Consider the following 9,817-nt stretch of genomic DNA (forward strand, 5'->3'; position numbering starts at 1 on the left):
GGGGGGGGGAATAAAGAAGAAAAAAAAAAAGGATGCTTCTAAGAAAAAACAAAATCCCTGGTTTGCCTTATGTGAGGCTGGAGGAAACCAAACCTGCAAAAAAAATGGAAAGCAACAATATAGCTGGGGTGCGGGGGGAAGACCCTGTATTTTGATCCTGGCATCAAGTGCTAAAACCCACTGAGACACTGTTTATTAACTGCAAAATAGAACTACTAAAAGCAAAGAAATAAAGTAACAGTTTTCATCCACCGATATTCAATTATTTCCAAAATTCACAATTTGTCTTCTTCAGGAAGAAGAATTCTTCACCAAAAGCATCATCAATTTTCCTTAGAAGATTAATTTTTCCTGATACCTGTGAGGTTGAAAACTGGGTAAATACTAGTTGCAGAAAATCTAACTGCTCTTTCAGGAAGGTATTCTCTTGTTTCTTACAAATTCATGCAAGAGTTGGAGGAAAGATTTAATTAACCACATTTGCTTGAAAGTTAAGAAGAAAAGCAACTTTACTTTTGTCATGAAATGGTTTAATCAACACCGTCTAGTTCTAGGACTGTGCTTGGATAGTCTCTTTCTAGATAGGTTTACGAAGGTGGTACAATCTACAAGACTTGAAATGAAGGGACAAAATAAGCCAACTAAATTTGTTACTTAAAACTGCAGTATAACTTTTTATCCTCCTCCTAAATACACAGTAATTTGTAAAATTCACAATTCCCTAAATTTAAGACAAAATACTGTTCTGTAATTACCCACATAAAAGGTGAGGCCCAGCTATTGTCTTTTTTTCTTTCTATTTTTAAGTTTGATCCTGGACTCTCTATGCATCACGCACGGATACATCTGCGTCTCACAACAGAAAAGTTAGGTTTGATAAGAAGAAAGTAATATTGCATTAACACACTATATTCAGGAATAACAAACTTGATCTGAAGATAGCAATCCTCAACTTACTAATGTAAGCGCCAGAGCAAAAATATCTTCTGGTTTATAAAAGCCCTGATGATGTCCTGGCACACTCTGGTTTCTCCCCAGCATCCCCGTGCCAGGCTGACCTCAGGCAAGTCCACTATGACACACAGCCCAGCGTGGGAGGATCCACAGCTTCCCTGCGTACCGGAAGGGTTCGGAACTCACGGAAGACAGAAACTGGTCCCAGTTTGTCTCCCTCTGGACAAGGCACTACCCAGGGAATGAAGCTGCACAACAGACCTTAAGGAGCCATAAAACAAGACAGTAAAAAGACTGCGTGTCTCGAAAAGCACAAGGTTATGCACATCTGACATCGCAATGTTATTTTAGCATGCGATGCTGCTCTGTGTTGCTATGAGATGACCAAGTGACTCTCCAGTTCAGCACAAGCAGAGAAACAGAGGTAATTAAAAGCAAGCAAAATAAATAATTGTGTTAATTACAACACCGGCAGTTTAGCAACATGATCTGACCTATTTGTAGCTGTATTTAATGAATTGGTAGAGTCAGTCTTAGGAGCACCTGAAGGTGTCACAGTACCAAGATTTTAATCACGGCAGAAGCCAAAAGCTGGTCTCCTTCCCAAGGAGAAAGCCCTGTCCTAGCAGGGACTGATCAGAGCATTCAGCAGCAGCGTCTGCGAGCAACACCAGGAGCCCCATTAGAGCAGGGAAGGCCGTGCTGACACTGAAACATGAGCTGTACCCCCAGGGAACCCAAGAGTAATTCATTTGGCATCCATGAAAGTGTAGGCTTGGTACCAAGCACCACGAGAAGTTACTCAAAAAAGAAAAAAAAAAAAAAAAAAAAATCTGGAGTCACACCAAGATATTCCCTCATCAACACCCAGAACCACTGCTGTGCTGCTCAGAAATAAAGCACTGCAACAGGAGGAGAGATCGAAGAAAAGCACAGAAAACAGTTTTTTCTTCCAATTTGGCTGAAACTATTTATTGATTTTGGAGATTCCCCTCATGGCACTCTCAGACAAAACCAGAAAGGAAAATATATGTCCCGTGCACGGTAAGGTCAGACATGCCATCCTTGATGTATTTACCTAGGTGGTTATTTTTGCCGCATATGCAAGATACTCGCCTCAAAAAAGAAAAATGTAGAAATAAAAGCCATCTAAGCACAGAAGTGAGAACAAAAGTGAAATAATATGTTCCATTATAAAATAACTTAGAGCTTTTATTATCTTTTTGGAACCTGCTAAAGCAGGAAAAAAAATAATGCTTACTACACCGCAAAATAACTCTACACAAGAGAAATAAAAGAAATATTAGTATTTTAAAGGGTCTTGAACAGAATTTACTACTTTATTTTGTTACATTAGAAAGCCACTGCCATGGCTCCCAACAGACCTCAGGGGCGAGCATGGGAGAATGCCCTCTGGGGGACGTGTGGGGTGGGAAGAAAATGAAGCCTTTAAAACAAGTGTCATCTAGATAATCTAAAACAGAGCCCTCTGCAGCTTTCCTCCTGTGTCCCTGGAGAAGTTGGCTTTGACCGAGCTGATTCTGCATCTTATGTACGCCGCAGCACGAGGACCTTCGTGCAGCCTTGGAGGACAAACTCCTCCCCACGTCACCATCACACCACGTCCTGACACCACATAACAAAAGTACCAAGGAGAAATCCAGCAGCCTCACCCCAAAAAACCAAACTGCCTTTTCAGAGGAAAGGGGACCAGCAGACTAACAGGAACGACCGTCAGACCTGGGAGACGGTGGCAGCTGATCATCAGTGGTGCATTTGTACTCAGGCCCTTGAATTTTGTTGTTCTCTAGTCTAACTAAACCACTAGAAAATCATTAACAAACAAACAGTAATATAAAGAGGTTTTATATCGTCTTACTATGAATGGTAGCACATATGTTTATTAAAACAATGTTTGAAAATTCTGAAAGCATCTCATCAACCATGAATGCTACCCATTTCAAATCTCTACGTATTTGTGTGGTCTTCAAAAAAGAAGAAAAAAAAAAAGTCATTAACCCTCGTTTACCAAAAACAACAGATCTCTACCCTTCTGGCTCAACTTCACAATAAAACATCAGTAACAGTCGATCGGATCAATATGCATTAATATAAATAAAACCCAACACACAGTGAAGGAAAACAGGTATGGCAAACAGAGAATGGTACTGCTTGTCAGTCACCCTTGCTGAAAACATAAAGTAACGCTTATCTGATTAAGTACTTCTGGATTGGTGCTTGCTGTTGAACCTTACAATATGGCTATATTTAGAACACTGATAACATAAAAATGTATTTTTCTTCCTCAAACTCCATGCCAGTGGTATGACTTTGCATCTTATCTGTTTATTTTATTGAGTAAAGGAAGTTTTCACTGTTAGCACTGCAACATCAGCATGACTCAGAAAGATGGTATTTTATTCTAGCCTTTGGGTCATTGCTAGAGCTTGCTATGGAAACATCGATTGCAACACAACAGCTTCAGCAATAGTGAGGCTTGCATTTATTTGGCTTCTTGCTCAAATAAAAAGGGAGGACTCCAGGCTGCTGGGTGGTCCTGGCAATTCGGTGCAGAAAAAGCTACCGCAGGTTTAATCCTCAGCCCTTCCTGTGCCAAACAGGTCCTTGGATGTGGGTTTTCTGTAAGCAAGTTCCCTAATTACCTGGCTGCTGATTACTTACGTGAGGGACTCTCCATCACACCTTCCTGAGCCGTTCCTCTTTGCATATGCCACAGAAACATGGAGAGAGAGAGGCAGAGCAACTCACAGACCAACTTTATAACTTATGCACAGGTCAATCTCCTTTAGTAAAAATAAGACACTGGAGAAAGCAGAACTGAACCTGAAAATGCAGTCAGCTGAACCTCTGCAAGCACCTTGGGCCCAGCCTACGCCAAGTTCTCACTTCATTTGCACCTCTCCTACCTGCTTTAATGGTGCTCATGGCCTTAAAAAAAAAAAAAAAGTATGCCACCGTTGTAGTTGTATCATCTTTTGACTACCAGAGAAAGCTTTATAACTCACGTTTCATCACTGAAGCTGTCCGAGGAGACTGCCAACTCTCTTCCATACAACACATCACAAGGAACACATAAAGCACAGCTTAGCATGCAAATATCAGATTGAATTTACAGGGTCAGCAGTAAGAAGTAAATTTTTTTATCCTGTAGACACTCTCAATCTGGAAGCTATAGTGAGAACAAAGGAACATAAACAGAAAAACCATTCTCGGTCTGGTTTTTTTCCCCACTTCTCTGATTATGACAAGCGCTCTGCACAAATGCACAGCATCTTAGGCAACTCATTAGCTGGGGGAATAATGAAAATGAAAAGACGTTTCTGGTGCATGGGGACTAAAAGCGGGTACGAGATGCTGTGTGTCAGCGCCATCGCAGTGCAGCCCTGCCACACAATCTTTGTGACTCACTCCTTGGCATGGGTTAAGTCCCTGGCTCATCGCTGACACACTCATGCTGAAACTATGACAATAATATACTATTCCCAGCATCACTTATTTAATGATAAGCAGCCTGGCTCACTGGGCAACTAACAGCTCTGGAAACACTCTATACATAAAGAGGATTAATATGTTAATACGGGTTGTAATTTCCATTAGGTGGAAATGCGGCTACTTTTAAAAGATCCTTAAATCACAATTTTAGCTGAAAACACAGATTTTAAGTTTTTTCTGATTCTCAAATTCTAATGCAGGAGCTGGCGTGAGCCACTACAGAAAAATAAATTTCTAAAGACCCCTCAATCTCTCAGAAGCAGCATTAAAGTGTGAAAGCTGTCAATTTTCATGGAAATCACAATGCCAGAGCAACACAAAAAGCTGCAGTATACAGAACGCAGTCGTTGCCAGAAAATGAAGTGTTTGCTGATGCTAACAGAGTAGCTAAAGGCCAGACACAGGGGAATACTTGTTAAGGCACTGAATTGCGATTCAGGAGCAGTGAGGTACTTCCCTAACTCTGCCACAGGCCTCCTGGCTGCTTTTGGAGCAGGTCATGTCAATGTGTTCACACTTTCGCCTATATAAATAAAATGGAGTCTCCTACATGTATTTCTTTAACCCAAAGGAATATTGTTAGGAAGCCTTCATAAATGCTTGTAAGATAACACCAGTCTGTGACAACAGGAGTCTTAACAAATACTTGTAACACCATAGAAGTTTAAGAATACATACACGTATACAAGAAAACTCTCATTCCTTTGAAGGCAAAAAAAATCCCTTCATCCTGGCCATAATTATGGTTGTACTGTGATCTGAATTACTCAGCAAAAAGCAATATACCACTTCTCTAGCAAGATTAACTATGCACAAAGCAGCCATGTATTTACTGAACTGACTTCAAAATAAATATTTAAGAAGTTGCTTTCCTTAATGGTCAGCATCATCTAAAACTGCAACCACGTGAGTACTCTAAATTGTAGCTAACCCCCTCTTTCCCCAACTTTATCTAGTGCAGCATCCTGGAAATTCGCTGTAATTGGTGCAGCTTGCCCAGAGGGGGTGGCAAGTAAAATCTGTCCCATCAAAACGCAGCACTACCTCCTGCTGAGCAGTGAAGTGCTTTCATAAAGACAAGCAATGTGACTAAGATATAAACTTACAGGAGCAAAAACCTGCAGAAAACTGATGCTGGAATTACGAGGGAAAGACATGAAGAACAAACGAGACAGGCGACAGTAGGAAAGAGAAGGTTCAATTTCATCTAACAGGATGCAGCATAGAAGAGCAAGATGAAAAAATACAAAAGATATCCATGGGAAAGAAATTAATGAGAGACGATTGGGAGACTGGGAGAGCGAAAACAAATAAGCTATATTCTAGGCAGCCCAGAAATGGAAGAGACTTTAAGAAGCCATCCATTTCATCCTCTACTCTAGTACAAGACTAACAGATTTCTGAAAGAAAGGAAAAAGAAAAAAAAGGGGAAAAGTAAGGTAGGAGAAGTGGAAAACTGGAACACAGAAAGAACAGCTGTCAGGACTGGATTGCATTGCATTTCTCTCACCATTTAGCTTATTCTTACAATTAGCTTGCTTATCTTCAGCAATCCTGAGATATTAGTCATGACTGAAAACACAAATGTCTTCCAGTGTATCAGGTCAACAGTTATATTCATACAGAGGTGCAAAACACAGTAAAAATTGCCTTGTTTCATTTTGTGCAATAGCAAGCACAATTCTTCTGTCACCGTTACCCAAGTTGTATTTAATGTGACAGATCTCCACTGACACAAAAAGAAGTACTTTGGACCCAAACTACTTGTGAGAGGAGGATAGGGCTAATGCTGCCTGCAGTGCTAGAAAAACATACTACAGAGAAATTCCTTGTCTCAGGTGTGCACATACGAAGGACCGTCTGAATTCTGCAGGAGCGGTGCACGTACAAACGGGGACACAACATGAAGGATAACGCCAAAAGCACAAGTGTCATCTTGCCAAGGCAGCAACCCTCAAAGCAGGTACCACACTGCTACCCCACATTTCTAATTGCAGTCACCATCCTCTGCCATCCAGTACTCTGCACATTACACTGAAATCTCATATAAATACAAAGCAGAGGAAACATATACAAATCACCCAGTTTTCCAATTTTGATTTACAGATTACTTACATCGCTTTTTCTGTATACCCTAAATCTTGTAACATCTGAAGGTGAGAGAGAGTACGGTGTAAGCAGTGTTACGCAGATGTTCATGTAGATGTTCTGCGGACAACAGTTCCCTCCAGGCTTTTCAAGACAAGGTTTACAAATAATACGCTAAACAGAAGCATAATAACAACTTTTTTTTTTTTTTAAGCTGGATGTGCAGTTTCCCAAAGTAACCCTCTCAACTACGTGGAGTAGGCATAAAATAATAGGAAAAGGTTTCAACAAGTTGAGATGCACGACTTGCTCTGTACCTGGGGGTTTGCTTTTCCAGGTTCTGCGTCTAAGCTTTACTGACATTTCGCAGCCTTTATCTGACTTCCAGGGTCACTTCAATCCAGCAGATAAGTCCCTCCAAAGTAGGTGTGCTAGTGTGTGCCTGTATTTGTTAGTACTGTAAGGCCCTGTGAGATAGGGAAGGAAGCTGCAGCACAGAAAATAAAGATCCTACTTAAAGAAAGCACTCATACATCTCATTTAACACAGAGGCTTTCCCCACATTTGGTGAAGACTCCAGAGGAAGCTTTTCTGTGCTCAGACGTAAAGGCATGGAGAAGGACCCACGAACCGCTGGTTTCTGTGGGAGATGGAGATGCTTTCAGTGGCAGGGGAAGATGCTCTGCGCTTTGCGAGGCTCCTAATGGAGCAGAACAGAATTGATCCTGTAAGTCCTCATTTTAGGCTTGAGCCCTCTATGCCACTTGTGACCAATGTAGGTCAATTATGCCACATTATGGTCAAAAAAGTCACCAATCGACACCCAGAGAGGCCTATCTCTGCTCTCCTTAATGAAGTAAGGGCAGATGCAGACATCAAGGCAGTAGGTTTTAAGCAAGTGTATTTCTCTCTTCTAGTGCCTGTCGCATGATCACAGAAGAATAAATCCTAATTTCTGCTGCTGCTACTGATTGTCTTAAATTCACCTTCACAAGCTAAATAAATGTTAATTAAATAAAGCATTATGGACTTGGTAAAGCTTTACAAAACTCATGCCTAGCAATTAGTAATAATAAAATTCTTGCTGCTGAAGTCCGCAGTTATTTTTGAAACTGAGAAATGGGAAAAACCCTGCAACACCAGCACAAACTGCATTTTTCCTTTGCCATTTAAAACAAACAAACAAAAAACCCATAATAGTATGCTGCTTTTAAATGTGCAATTCTCAAGCAGCCGTGCCATGAAACACACATAGTTAATTTATCTGTGTAAAGCACACAGCAGAGCTGCTCTACCCTGTACCAAATGATACATTAAATTTGTTCACTGTTTAATTAGGGAAACTCGTAACATTGCTGTTAATGATTTACATAGAGACAAAACAGCTCTGCCTAAATTTTGTTAAAAATTGTGAAGTTGCGGTCATTTTAACCTCCCTTTCATAACTGCAAGCTAACCCAATCAATAAGCTGGAAACGCGTATAGCATTTCTTCTGCCATGAAAGGAAGGCATTTCTGCCACAGTGGCCTCAAAAGCCAGCATTCCCGGGGCACGCTCCATAGGTGCAGCTCACGTCTGGATTCATACGGGAACCAACAAGGACAGACGAAGCTGCCCTCTTTTCCCAGCCCTAGCAGATTTCCTCGTTGAACGAGTAGAACCAGACCAAACATCCACCGGTTGCCAGTATGGACGTTAGCAACTCAGGGAATTACGCACCGTTCAGTGAAACCCACTGCTGACAGCACGGGCACATCCAGGCCGGGAACGTCTGACTTGCAAGAAAAGGCAACAAGCAGTACTTCAAGGCTGAAATCAGCTCAGATAGACCAGACAGGCAGTCCCCGTCGATGCGCGCGACAGCGTTGCCATCAGGTTTCGCAGGAGCGGCTTAGCACCGACACGCTTTGCTGTACAGTATCGCAAGCGCATCTTCACCGTACGACTGGATTCGCCTCCTTGAGCTACGCCAGGAGGAATCCGACTGAAGTTAATGCAGTTACTGTAATTTCTGTTCATATACGTGATATCTGAGTCTGGCTGCGGACAGGTTTACACAGATGAAACTGGCTACATAGGATTCAGGAGGTTTGTTCAGAAATGCCCTCAGACTCCAGTGCTCGTCTCCGAGATGCACTAACGACACGCTTTCTCATTTCAAATTCAAACTCTTTAATGAATCTTTGGATACCCAGCAATCAAGACAAATTTTTAATCAGCACTGCATCTGAGAAATGCTGGTTACTCTTCAAAGCACACGTGTAAATTGGCACCCTAGATCTCCTCTTCATCAGGATTTTAGAAAGCAGCTATGCTATTACATCAGCTAAAAACAGAGAGCAGAGGTACATTATATCTACCGCTTTTCATAGAAGGTTAGCTTAAAAGGTCACGATCAAACAGGCTCATTTTTAACAGGAATTAAGCATTTTATTTACAAAAAGAGCAGCAAGCTATATCATGCTCTGCAAGTCAAAGAACCATTGCACATGTACGGTTTCATTACTACAGCACTAGTGACGGCATCTTTTCTTCACCCATCACTCCCTGTTCTACTTTTTGAGTTGTGCACTACAAGGCTTCCTATCAAACACAGAAACTCAGGAAATTAAACCTAACAGAACTACTGTCGGCCACTAGCATGTACTTTAAAGCTGTCTTCTATTTATCTGAAAATTAATTTATGACATAAACGTTAGAACTAAAAATAAAAAAGCTGCCGAAGCAATCGCAGTCTTTTTCAGTCCGTGCAGGCAGTGTGAAGTAGAGCAGTAAATTGCAGCGAGCAGACAGCACAGCTCTTAAAACTTGCCCAGCTTCTGCTCTGACAAAAGAGACCACTTAGGACTTCATCTTCCTGCTGCTCTCGTTTAATTAACAGACTCATACATTCACTGCTGGCCAATTCTGGATTTGTTTCTTCCCTTTAAAAACCCCAAATCCACCTGTGGTTTACACTAGGGCTGACTGCTATTTACCATTACTACTGCGAGAGCGGTTCCTGTCACCAAAAGGCTGGCAGAACGGGGAGCAGCGGCCAGCAGCCGCGGTCACCGACCAACCTCCGACAATTTTTGGCATTTTTAATTCGAGACTGGCAGCGTTTTTCCTCCTGCTGCCGCGGCTGTGCGGTAGGGCTGAGGGACCCACGGCTGCGACGGCTCAATAAACCTTTCAAAGGCTTTTGGCAGCTGCGTACTGGCACACAGGCAGACGGGCACGCAGGCCAGAACCGACGCCTGCGGCCGCGGGCTTTCCCGC

The 9,817-nt window shown here is 42.0% G+C and overlaps 1 protein-coding gene across 1 annotated transcript in view; it reads right to left on the minus strand.

Annotated features, from left to right (window-relative positions):
• The window catches only part of COBL (cordon-bleu WH2 repeat protein), a 162,681-nt gene extending 154,355 nt beyond the window's left edge, over nt 1–8,326 (minus strand). The window contains exon 1 of the mRNA XM_009282903.2: nt 8,276–8,326. The gene's annotated coding sequence lies outside the window, so the exon portion shown is untranslated. The remainder of the gene's footprint in view (nt 1–8,275) is intronic.
• Between the last annotated feature and the right edge of the window lie 1,491 nt (nt 8,327–9,817).

Source organism: Aptenodytes forsteri, unplaced genomic scaffold (genome assembly GCF_000699145.1).
Source record: "Aptenodytes forsteri isolate BGI_AS27 unplaced genomic scaffold, ASM69914v1 Scaffold150, whole genome shotgun sequence".
In the NCBI taxonomy this organism is placed as follows: Eukaryota; Metazoa; Chordata; class Aves; order Sphenisciformes; family Spheniscidae; genus Aptenodytes; species Aptenodytes forsteri.